The 10593-nt window shown below is 43.3% G+C and overlaps 1 protein-coding gene across 3 annotated transcripts in view; it reads left to right on the top strand.

Moving 5' to 3' along the window:
• The first annotated feature begins 368 nt into the window (after window positions 1-368).
• Window positions 369-10593, top strand: part of RAB14 (RAB14, member RAS oncogene family) — a 33747-nt gene continuing 23522 nt past the window's right edge. For 2 of the 3 annotated variants that reach the window (XM_077836205.1, XM_077836204.1), the window contains exon 1: window positions 369-572. The gene's annotated coding sequence lies outside the window, so the exon portion shown is untranslated. Of the gene's footprint in view, window positions 573-2564; window positions 2697-10593 lie in introns of all 3 variants that reach the window. The other variant, XM_077836206.1, reaches the window with a different exon arrangement.

Raw genomic sequence — 10593 nt, 5'->3', positions numbered from 1 at the left:
CTGGCTGAGGAGGGGCACCGGGGTGGGGGGTGTGTCACGAAGCAGGAGCAGCCGCGCCTGTGGGGCGGGCGGGGATGATTGGCGGCTCACTGACCCAGGCGGAGACTTTTCCCGCCCGCCCACTGGGCGCGCGCCCCAGGCGGCGCGCGCGACTCAGGACGCGCCCGGAGGCAAAAGGGAGCGCGTGACCCGGCGCGCGCACCCCTGCCCAGCACAAGCGCGCGCGCGCTCGCCGTCGCCTGCTTTGGGCACGGCCCGCCGCGTGCGGTTAGGAGTGCCCCGTGATTGGCCCGAGCTCTGAATCCTGCGCGCCGCTTTGTGCGGCCGGGGCCCGTTGAGAGTGGGCGGGGAAACCCCGTGTACAGGACACCGCCATCTTGGATAAGGGAGGGATGGGGGCGCAGTAAAGCCGTCAGAACTGAGCCTGTGGGAGCCCCGGAGAGAGGCGGAGACCCAGCCCGGCCGCCGCTGCCCAGCCCGAAGCAGAGCCGTACAGCGCCCAGAGGGGACCGGGCTGCCGCCGCCGTCACTGAGAGAGCCAAGCTGCACAGCCACCAGCTCCCCGAGCCCAGGTAATAAGGAAGCGGCGGCACCTCCTCCACAACGCCGGGCCCAGAGAGCCAGCCCCCGCCCGGTCTCGGCCCGGCCGGCCTCCTCTTGAACCCGGCGGAACCCCTCCTTGCCTGGCGAGTCATCCCAGGACTGCACTCGGAACCCATCTCCTGGCCCCCTTGCCCTGGGAGCCTTTCAGCCCCCGCAGCGGTGCCCTCCTTCCCCTCCCCACAGCCACCCGCGGCCTAGCCTGGTGATCACTCCGTGCCCAGGCCTCGCTGGGACGTCTGCTCCTCCTCCTCCCTTGCGCCGCTCCCCTTGCTGGGAGGTCCGAGGCGGATGCAGCCTGTCCCCCGCATCAGTGGGCCCGAAGCCCCCTGTCCCCCGCCTGCTGCCCTGCCACCAGCCGCTTCCCCGTCTGTAACGATGAGGCACAATGGAAGGGGACAGAGCCAGAGCCCTGGGGGCTGGGCCTGCGCCTGCCAGGTAGGGTGAGGCTGGCTGGGCAGGAGCTAGGCCTCTGCTGCGCTGGTTCTCTGGCCTCCGCCTCCTCTGCGCTGCTGCACACTCGCATTCCCCTCATGTATGTGTGCAGTATGTGCCCCTGCGTAGTACGTGTGACTGCACGTGTGTGTGTATCGTATGTGCACTCAGGGTTTGTATACAGTAGGGTATGTGTTTGCGATGTAGGATGTTTGTTTCTGCTGTCCCTAACTTCAATATTTAAAATTTACGTTGCATGAAACTATGATAAAGAATCTTTCATGTAGGAATAATAACAAATCCTCCAAATCTTTGTCTGAGAGTCCCCCAAAACATTCTGTAGTTCACTCTTTTAGGCAAAATTATTCTAGATGCTGCACAGGAAAATGGATTAAAAGACTCATCGTTGTTTTCTGTCTCCATCACATTTCTGAATTGTCTTTTAACGATGATATTCTGGAGTGGGTGGATGGCTTATTTTGGAAACAAGTTTGTGACAACAAAAACACTGGCTTCATCAATTCTGTGAAGCAAGGAAAGGTGTGTGTTAGGCTCTGTCTATATACTGTTGTGGCCTTTCTTGCTACTCAGTTTCTTTCTAATAGTCTTAAATTGAGTGGCTACATGAGGGGTGGAGGACACACAAATATAGATACAAGATCTTAGAAGGATTTTTAATTGTGACTATGCTGACAACATGAAAATAGCATTTGTCTACACTAAAAATTGACAGATAATCTAAAAAATTATCTTAGTATGGGGTTTTGAACTAGAAACTGATTCTGTAGTGGATGTGTCTTGTGTATTATTATAAATGTTAACTGAAACATCTTGCATAAAACTACTAGAGACTTTCTAGCCACAAAAAAGTAAACATTTAAATTATAGTGACAGGTTTCAGAGTAACAGCGTGTTAGTTTGTATTCGCAAAAAGAAAAGGAGTACTTGTGGCACCTTAGAGACTAACCAATTTATTTGAGCATAAGCTTTCGTGAGCTACAGCTCACTTCAAAAGATCTTCTATACTTCCCACAGTATGCATCCGATGAAGTGAGCTGTAGCTCACAAAAGCTTATGCTCAAATAAATTGGTTAGTCTCTAAGGTGCCACAAGTACTCCTTTTCTTTTTATTTAAATTATAGTATTACTTAAAGTCTTGGGTTGGGATTTGGTCTATGTTATGCTGAGCAATTTAGAAACATAAGTGAGAGAGTTTCTGCCCTGGGGGAGTTAACATCTAAAAGTGTAACTAACTGCATATGAATTAAAAGGAAAATTACTAACTCTTGTGAAGGATTGGGGAAACCACTTAAACCAGAGCTGTGGTAAGAAACTCCAGTCACATGTTTTTATGACTTGTTGGTGATCTTGAAATTGGGGGACATGGTATTTACAAATGAATTGGATACGTTTGTCCTGAATGAAGCCATCATTAAAGGAAAAAAGATGGAATTGTTTAACATTAAAATTAGAAGTTTTGAAATTATGTTTAGAAACCTAGTTATAAGTTTTTTATTTCCATACTTCAGTGTATCCAGTGGGCTCTCAAGACTCCCCTCCCATCTTTCTGAACCAATGAAATCGGCACTTTCCCTACTGATCAAGAGTGTATCAAGCTGGTGACTTAAACAGCCCAGTAACTAATTGCTAGAGAATCCTAGGTAACTTTCCATTATCTGTCTAGTTGTTACCACAACTTTTGGTGTTGTATGTAATTTGCCTGTTCAGGCTTACCTTGCAGTAGATATCTGTGGGAGAATGTGGCTTTGCTGCTAAACAAGCAGTGAAAGGAAATGCCTCATACACAGTTGAATGAATATAACATTTTCTTTTGCTTCAAGGTAGTTGCTAAAAATGTAGCTTTCTGAAGGTGGTATGGAGTGTTTTTAAGTGACTTGTGTTTTACCTTGGGCATTATCTCTGGTTTTGATTGAGTGGTCATACTCATAAGCACAAGATTAATTCTCCTAGCTATTGAGACTTCTGTACACAGAGAGGACATCCAGTGCACCTTCTCTCTTTCCTCTTCCCCCAGCCACCCCCCACCCCCTCCGCATCTGTAGAGTAATATTCTGTTCCATTATTTCAGCGCAATGGGCAATAAAGGCTTGGTTGTTGTGTCCAACACAGCTTTTAGTTAAAGGGATTGCAGGGTTTATTAATTGTTGGTGAATCTGAACAATTTTGATACAATGTAAATGTTAGAAACATTTTTCCTAACTTTACAGTCTCGGCCTGGGTTCTTGCTATATAATGCATATCCATACATACTAAGGTTCTGTAAGCCAACATTGTCTTCAGTGACACCTGTGCATGCAAGTCATAGTCTTTGGGTTGGTTGCAAAGGTATAACTGATACCAGGAAGGAAGAACATTAGTTGCTGTGGCTCTGCAGTGTTAAAGGGGTAAACATAATTGAATTATTTGTCAATAAAATAAACAGATTGAAATCCGAAAAGAAAAACTGCTGTTTCAAGAGTGCTGTCGTATGGTCACAGAAGAACTGCACTCTTAATAAACAGGGTTAACTAGACACTGCTTAAATCTTACCAAAAAGCAGCTTCTTGTGGTAGGTCAAGTTATGTGCCTACCAGACTTATTTCTTTATATGCTGCTTTCCCAAAAAGCCTCAAACTTTCTTTATTAAGGAACACATAAGTGCCATCAGTTCAGTACTCATGTACAACTCTACCAGATGAAACCAGTTTCTCACTGGGAAGAGAGAACAAACCTTAAACTACTGCTATATCAGATAGTTCATAAGTGCTTGCAGTTTGAGTCCCACTATCGTTAGATGGAGTAGGAGGGGGATGGTGGGTAGAGGCATGTATATAACTAGTAGGCTGGTGGTGGTGGGGGAACAACCTTAAAGAACAGTCTCATAAATACATTTCCTCTTCTAGTTAAGAATTTAAAGAAAACTAGCATGAAACAAAACTTAGTAACCATAAATGGCACCTGATCATTAGTAACGTAGACTAAGCTGTCATTCTATATTTTTTTTTTAAATTTTTTTCTTTAAACAGTCACTCCTGCTTTGGTGCATCCTGCTGACTATTTAATGGGGATTTGATGAATGCAGATCAGGTGACCTGACATACTTTCTGCTGTTTAAGTATAAGACTCACTTTCTCTTTATGGAGGAATGTCTGACAGCAGAAATATAAAATCCTTAGTAGTAGTGAGACATTCCCGTCAATAGAAAAACCAACAGTGATGTTGCTGGAAAATTAAGGGCAATGAAATGTTTTCTGATAAAACTAAGAACTTGGGAGTTGATTCTGATGGCTCTAGGCACTATTCATATGCCACTGTGTAATAATGTGGCGTGACCTTGATACTTCCTCTTTGCTCTGAGTAGGACTAGTAAGATTGCAGAGGCAATGTATTTAAAGCTGTTATCTTTTTGCACCTGGCTGTTCCAGTACCACCTCCTGTAAGGATGAGGGGGACGAGAATAAAAAGTGCTTTAGAAACCTCGGACTACTCGCATTGACTCTACCCAGTGACTAGGTTAAAAACTGGCACCTTGTTCATCATATCTGTTCCTCTTGTAGTCTCACATTTGCTGACTCCAGTGACAAAGTTACTGCTTGCATTTTACTCTTGTTGGCTGCTTTGGCTTTCAATACTGAGAGCAAGTGTTCTTTTGTTCAATCATGCACATAAGCAGAATTGTTCACAATGTACCAGTTACTCCCATGCAAACCCATTCAGGGCAGTGGAGTTGTGCAGTTATAAATAAGGGCCTAGTTTGGCCTGCAGAAAGTATTACTAATGGTAGTACACACGATGGGAAAATAATCTTGACACTTTGCGCTCAGGATGAGTTTCCATGACTGCCAGTTTAGCTTCTTGTTTTGTTTTAAACAGATCAAACTCTGCTTGGAGATCAAGAAACACACATGCAAACCCATGATGCCATTTTATGTCACTTTTCAGAGTAGAAGTGCATTATCGTGCTATAGTCATAGCTGGAGGGTATAGTTTCTTTCTGGAGCTTGTATGGGTGTGTGAAGCAGGTGTGTTTATGTGACTCTGATGGGAACCTGTACCACTAGTAGGCACGTAATTACTGAGACGACATTATGTCTAATGCACATCAGTTATAACTACTGTTCAGATATACTGCTTCAATTATAGCTCGCCGTAACCTGATTTTATCTAGGGGCTACTCTACACTGGCAGTGCTTTAACATGGCTTGTGTAGGCATGGCACGGTGCTGTGGGAGAGCTCTCCCCAGCGCTCTTAAACCCATCTTCACAAGGGGCATAGCTACCAGTGCTGGGAGCCCGGTTCCAAGCGCTGGTGCACTGTCTACACTGGTGCTTTACAGCGCTGAAATTTGCTGCACTCAGGGGTGTGTTTTTTCACACCCCTAAGCGAGAAAGTTGTAGCATTGTAAGGTGCCAGTGTAGACAAGTCCTAACATGAGTAACGACTAGGCCACTTTCAGAGTGTAGGAGATGTAAGTAGTAACTACATGTTGCTACACTTATGTAGGTAAAAGGGGTTGGAGTAGGAGATGTAAGTAGTAACTACATGTTGCTACACTTATGTAGGTAAAAGGGGTTGGAGTAGGAGATGTAAGTAGTAACTACATGTTGCTACACTTATGTAGGTAAAAGGGGTTGGAGTAGCACTAAGTTGCACGAAGACAGGAAGGCATATTTGAGGTTGCTTTAGAGTAGTTTTGTGGGAGCAGGAGAAACAGACTTTACATTGAACTGTGTCCATGTAAAACTACTGTTGATAAATTGAGGTGGTGGAGAGTGTAAATCACCTGTAGACCACTTTTTCCTTGAGGATTTAATATAGAAGATAGTACTCAGATAAGTCATTAAATACATTACTGTTCACTTCTATCCTAGGACTTAGTAAACACTTTACAACTCTCAAATTAAACTTCTCAACAGGATTGTAAGAAAAAGCCTTTATGGGTACTTAGTCTTGGATTTTTAATTTTTTTTTTTAACCATGTTACTGCTCCTGCAGCAGCGCTTTGAAGTACGAGTGTGGTCACGTGCGAGCGCTGGGAGAGAGCTCTCCCAGTGCTCCTGGTAATTGGAGGGCTCCGAGCTCCTGGTGCGCTGAGAGCCTGTTTACACTAGCACTTTAAAGTGCTCTGACTTGCTGTGCTCAGGGGGGTGATTTTTCACACCCCTGAGCCAGCAAGCTAGAGCGCTATAAAATGTAAATGTAGCTAAGCCCTATGTCTGTACAGTGAAGTCCTGACTTGCTTATGGCCTTTAGTTACTAATGCCATGTATATGGTGGTGGAACACTGCTACTAACAAAATGTAGGTTAAATAAACTAAATCTTTTTTAGATAAGGGCCAAAGATCTAAATCATGTCACCTTTTAAAAATATTGATTATGCTTTTTCAGTTATAGATAATTATGAATTATAAACATTTTTAAATGCCATTACTTAGTGGGCCATCTTATTTGAATCATACAGTACTGCTATATGCAAAAAACAAAATACTGAAATTAAGGCACTGATCCAGTAAACATTTAAACAGGTACATAACTTGACTTCAGTGGAACTAATCTTGTGTTTATAGATCAGCACATGCATAAGTGACTGCAGGATCAAGGCTAAAATTGTGTTTTTTTTTTTTTTTTTTTTTTTGGTCTTAGGGCATAACTATAGCTGAACCCCTTGGTAACAGTGACTATAATATAATTAATCTTAGCATCCAAAATAATACAAAAAAAAATCCACCACGGTAATATTTAGCTTTTAAAAAGGGGAACTACATAAAAATGAGGATGTTTGTTACGTGGAAAGTAAAAGGAGCTATCAGAAGGGTTAAATGCCTGCAGGCAGCATGGGGACAACTTAAATAAAACATAATAGAGGCTCAGACTAAATGGATACCCTAAATCAGAAAGTACAGTAAAAGGATCAAGAGTACCACCATGGCTAAACAGCAGAGTAATGGAGACCATTATAGGCAAAAAGGCATCCTTTAAAAATTGAAAGTCAGATCCTAGCGAGGTTAATTGGAAGGTGCACAAGAACTTGAGAAACAACTTGCTTAAGAAAAATTCTTAATGTGGTTTTTTTTTTTAATAAGTACAAATGGAGTATGTCTACACTTTAATTAAACACCTGCAGCTGGCCCATGTCAACTGAATTGGGCTTTCAGGAACAATTGGGAAAGGGACAGAAAGTATTATAATGCCTCTATAAATCCATGGTGCAGTCACACCTTGAATACTGTCAAGTTCTGATCACCCCATCTCAAAAAGGATATAGTAGAACTGGAAAAGGTTCTGAGGAGGGCAACAAAGATGATCAAGGGTACGGAATGGCTTTGATCTGAGGAGAGACTAAAAAGATTAGGGTTGCTCAGCTTAGAAAAGACAACTCGGGGAATATGATAGAGGTCTATAAAATCATGATGTGGAAAAAGTGAATAGAGAAGTTATATCTAGGAATGTAAAATATTAAGCAGTTAACTGGTAAGTATTACTCTTACCATTAACCCACTGTAACCGTTAACTCCCTGCTCGTGCGTCTCGAACAGGTTCTCCTGCAGCAGAGAGGCCATTTTGGGATGCTGGTAAGACGTGACTGGCAACCAGGAAGGAGTGGGCATCACGAGAGGTCACTGGGAGCCCTGCCTCTTCTTCCAGGGGCCAGGTCAATGATAATGCTCTAGCCCAGCTGCGGGGGGCAGCTAACCAGGCCGGGGGAGCGTGTTTAGATCTGTGGGGTGGACGGGGCTGCAGGCCCCGTCAGGGGGTAAAGTCATCTCCAGCCTCCCCCATGCCACTGAAAGGGGTTCGGCTGTGGAGGCGGACAGCTTGCTGGTCAGGGAAGGGAAGCTGCTGCTGGGGTGGCATGGAGTGTCTGTGGAGGCTGCACTGGAACAAACTAGGTACCTGGGGCCCCTCTCCCTTTCCTTGGGTACTGAGGATGCAAAGGGGGTACTGGACCCTCTCAACTCCCCCGGGCTCTCCTGGCTAGGCCTGTTGTGTCACCTGCTCTCCCTCCCCCCCCCCCCGAGCTCAGCTGCTCTTCCCCATCTGTCTGGGGCAATGGGGGAGAAGAGGTGCAGCATCCTAGGAACAAGGATCCTGCCTGAAATGGGGAGGGAGAGAGAGATGCCTGAATTGGTTAACAGATATTCCCACAATACAAAATCCAGGGGTCACCTGGTGACCCTAATATACATCAGGTTTAATACAAGAGGAGCTACTTTGTCACACAATCCACAGTTAACTTGTGGACTGTATTGCCATTGGAAGTTGTGATGGCCAGAAGTATAACTGGGTTCAAAAAAGAATTAGATAAGTTCATGGAGAATAGGTCCATTAGTGGCTATTGTCAAGGACGCTACACTATGCTCAGAGTATCCCTAAACCTCCAGCTGCAAGAGGGTGGGACTGGATGACAGTACATGGATCACTCAAAATTGCCCTGTTCTGTTCATTACCTCTGAAGCATCTGGCACTGGCCAAAGTCAAAAGAAAGGATGCTGGGCTGGATAGTCAATTGGTCTAACCCAATACATCTGTTTTTATGTTCCCCTTAATATCTTGCTCTTTTGCCATTATTATGCACAATGACATCTAGGTCTCTCTGTGTATGATTAGTTCACACTGTTCTTTCCAGTGTACACTGTGATATCTTCAGACTACTTACAGTGCAGTCAAGTATGACAATCAGCTAGTCTTGATGAGGCAACCTAATTATATAAATTTGTTCCTTTAAAAAAAAAATAAAATTCTGCCTTAAACTAGTGGTTTTCAACCTTTTTTCATTTGCAGACCCCTAAAATTTCAAATGGAGGTGCAGACCTCTTTGGAAATTCAACTTGTGGTGTGCGGACCCCTAACACAGGAATCTTAGAAAACTGACTGAACAGAATTCAGCTATAAATGTTGCATGTGCTTGGCATGGCATTTGATGTAGTGTGGAAAAGGGTGCTGAACTGTGGACTTCTATGGTGATGACGACAATTCCGTGTTTTGACCTCTAAGTGGGGATATTCACGTACTCTTGATCAGAAAAACAGAGTGCCTCTTGGGATCTGAAACTTCATTTTCATAGTCAACTTTCACAGATTCTTTAGACATAGTCTTTGAACCCCCAGGTTAAATACCACTGCCTTACACAATGCAAACTTTAAAGAGAGACCCAATTAAATGTAGAGTCTGACTTGCATGTTGCTCATTCTTTAGAGATTTAAGACAATAAAATGGGAAGGAAGTAAAATGGATGTTTTGTACTTGTTTGTTTAATTCCTTAATTGTTAGTAAAGTTTCAGATTTAATAGATTCTTTACGAAAACAAGTTTCACATAGAATTCTCATCTATGCTGAAGAAAGTTTAGGGCCTTACTGATCTCCTGTCTGTTGCATCAATTTTGTGTTGAACAACTTTTCATTGTTAACACTGACATTTCCAAACAAAATTGCTTCAAGAACTGCCATACTGGGGCAGACCATTGGTCTCTCTATCCCAATATCCTGTCTTGTGCAGTGGTCATTACTAGCGCTTCAGGGGGATCATACAAAACAGGGCAGTTGGAAAAATTCATTTCCCCCCCACCCCCTTTCCCTCCCAGCTTCTGGCAGTCAGAGCTTTAGGGCCACATTCCTGAGCATCTTGGCTAATAGCCATTGATGGACATAATCCTCTCTGAACTTATCTAATTCTTTTTGAACACAGTTGCACTTTTGCCTTTGCATCATCCCATGGAAATGAGTTCCACAAGTTAACTGTATGTTGTTAAGAAGTACTTGTTAGTTCTAGATCTGTTGCCTATTAATTTAATTGAATGACACCCCCCCCACCCTGTTCTTGTTATGTTTAGGGGTAAATAACAGTTCCTTATTCACTTTCTCCATACCATGACAGAGGTTTATAAAATCATGATTATCTGCCCTCCTCCCCTTAGCCTCCAGTGGGTTGTTTTCTAAGCTGGAAGAGAATATTGAAATCATGCTGCTATTCTATAAAATTGCTGGTACGCTTAGTCCTTTGGTAGTCTGAAGTCTAGTGTACACCTTCCCAAAGAACATAATAGTAATAAAAAAGGTCCTGGGAATGGCAATGAAAATCTTTTTGAATGGCATTAAAAAGACTAATACTAACTAAACAGTGGACATGAGGCATAACGCATGATAAAGCTGATAAAAGAAAACTAATCTATGGAATGCTGTCTTCATTCCTACTACACTCTTTGCCAACCAACATAAAGGATTAGACATTATGATCGATAGTAGTAGTTAATCTTAGGATAAAAAACTTATGGCCTGACAAATCTTTTGGTATACTTAAAATAGCTTAATTGCTTGGGGTTAAGATTTCCCCTCGCCCATGTTTTATCCACATTCATTATAGGGACTTTTACAGCTTTTGAAGTATCTGATAGTCCACTGTTGGAGATAAGATAGTGGCCTAGTAGGGCACTCTTTTGTGTTCTAAGTAGCGATCTAACTTTTAGTTGTATAAAAGTGACTATATAACTCATCAACAAATTAGATGCTAATTTCAAATTGGAGTTACCTGTATTGGACCAAAACGCTTTCAGACATCT

This window comes from Eretmochelys imbricata, chromosome 16 (genome assembly GCF_965152235.1).
Source record: "Eretmochelys imbricata isolate rEreImb1 chromosome 16, rEreImb1.hap1, whole genome shotgun sequence".
Classification (NCBI taxonomy): domain Eukaryota; kingdom Metazoa; phylum Chordata; order Testudines; family Cheloniidae; genus Eretmochelys; species Eretmochelys imbricata.
Note: the sequence above shows the minus strand (reverse complement) of the source record. Positions and strands in the feature narration are given on the sequence as shown.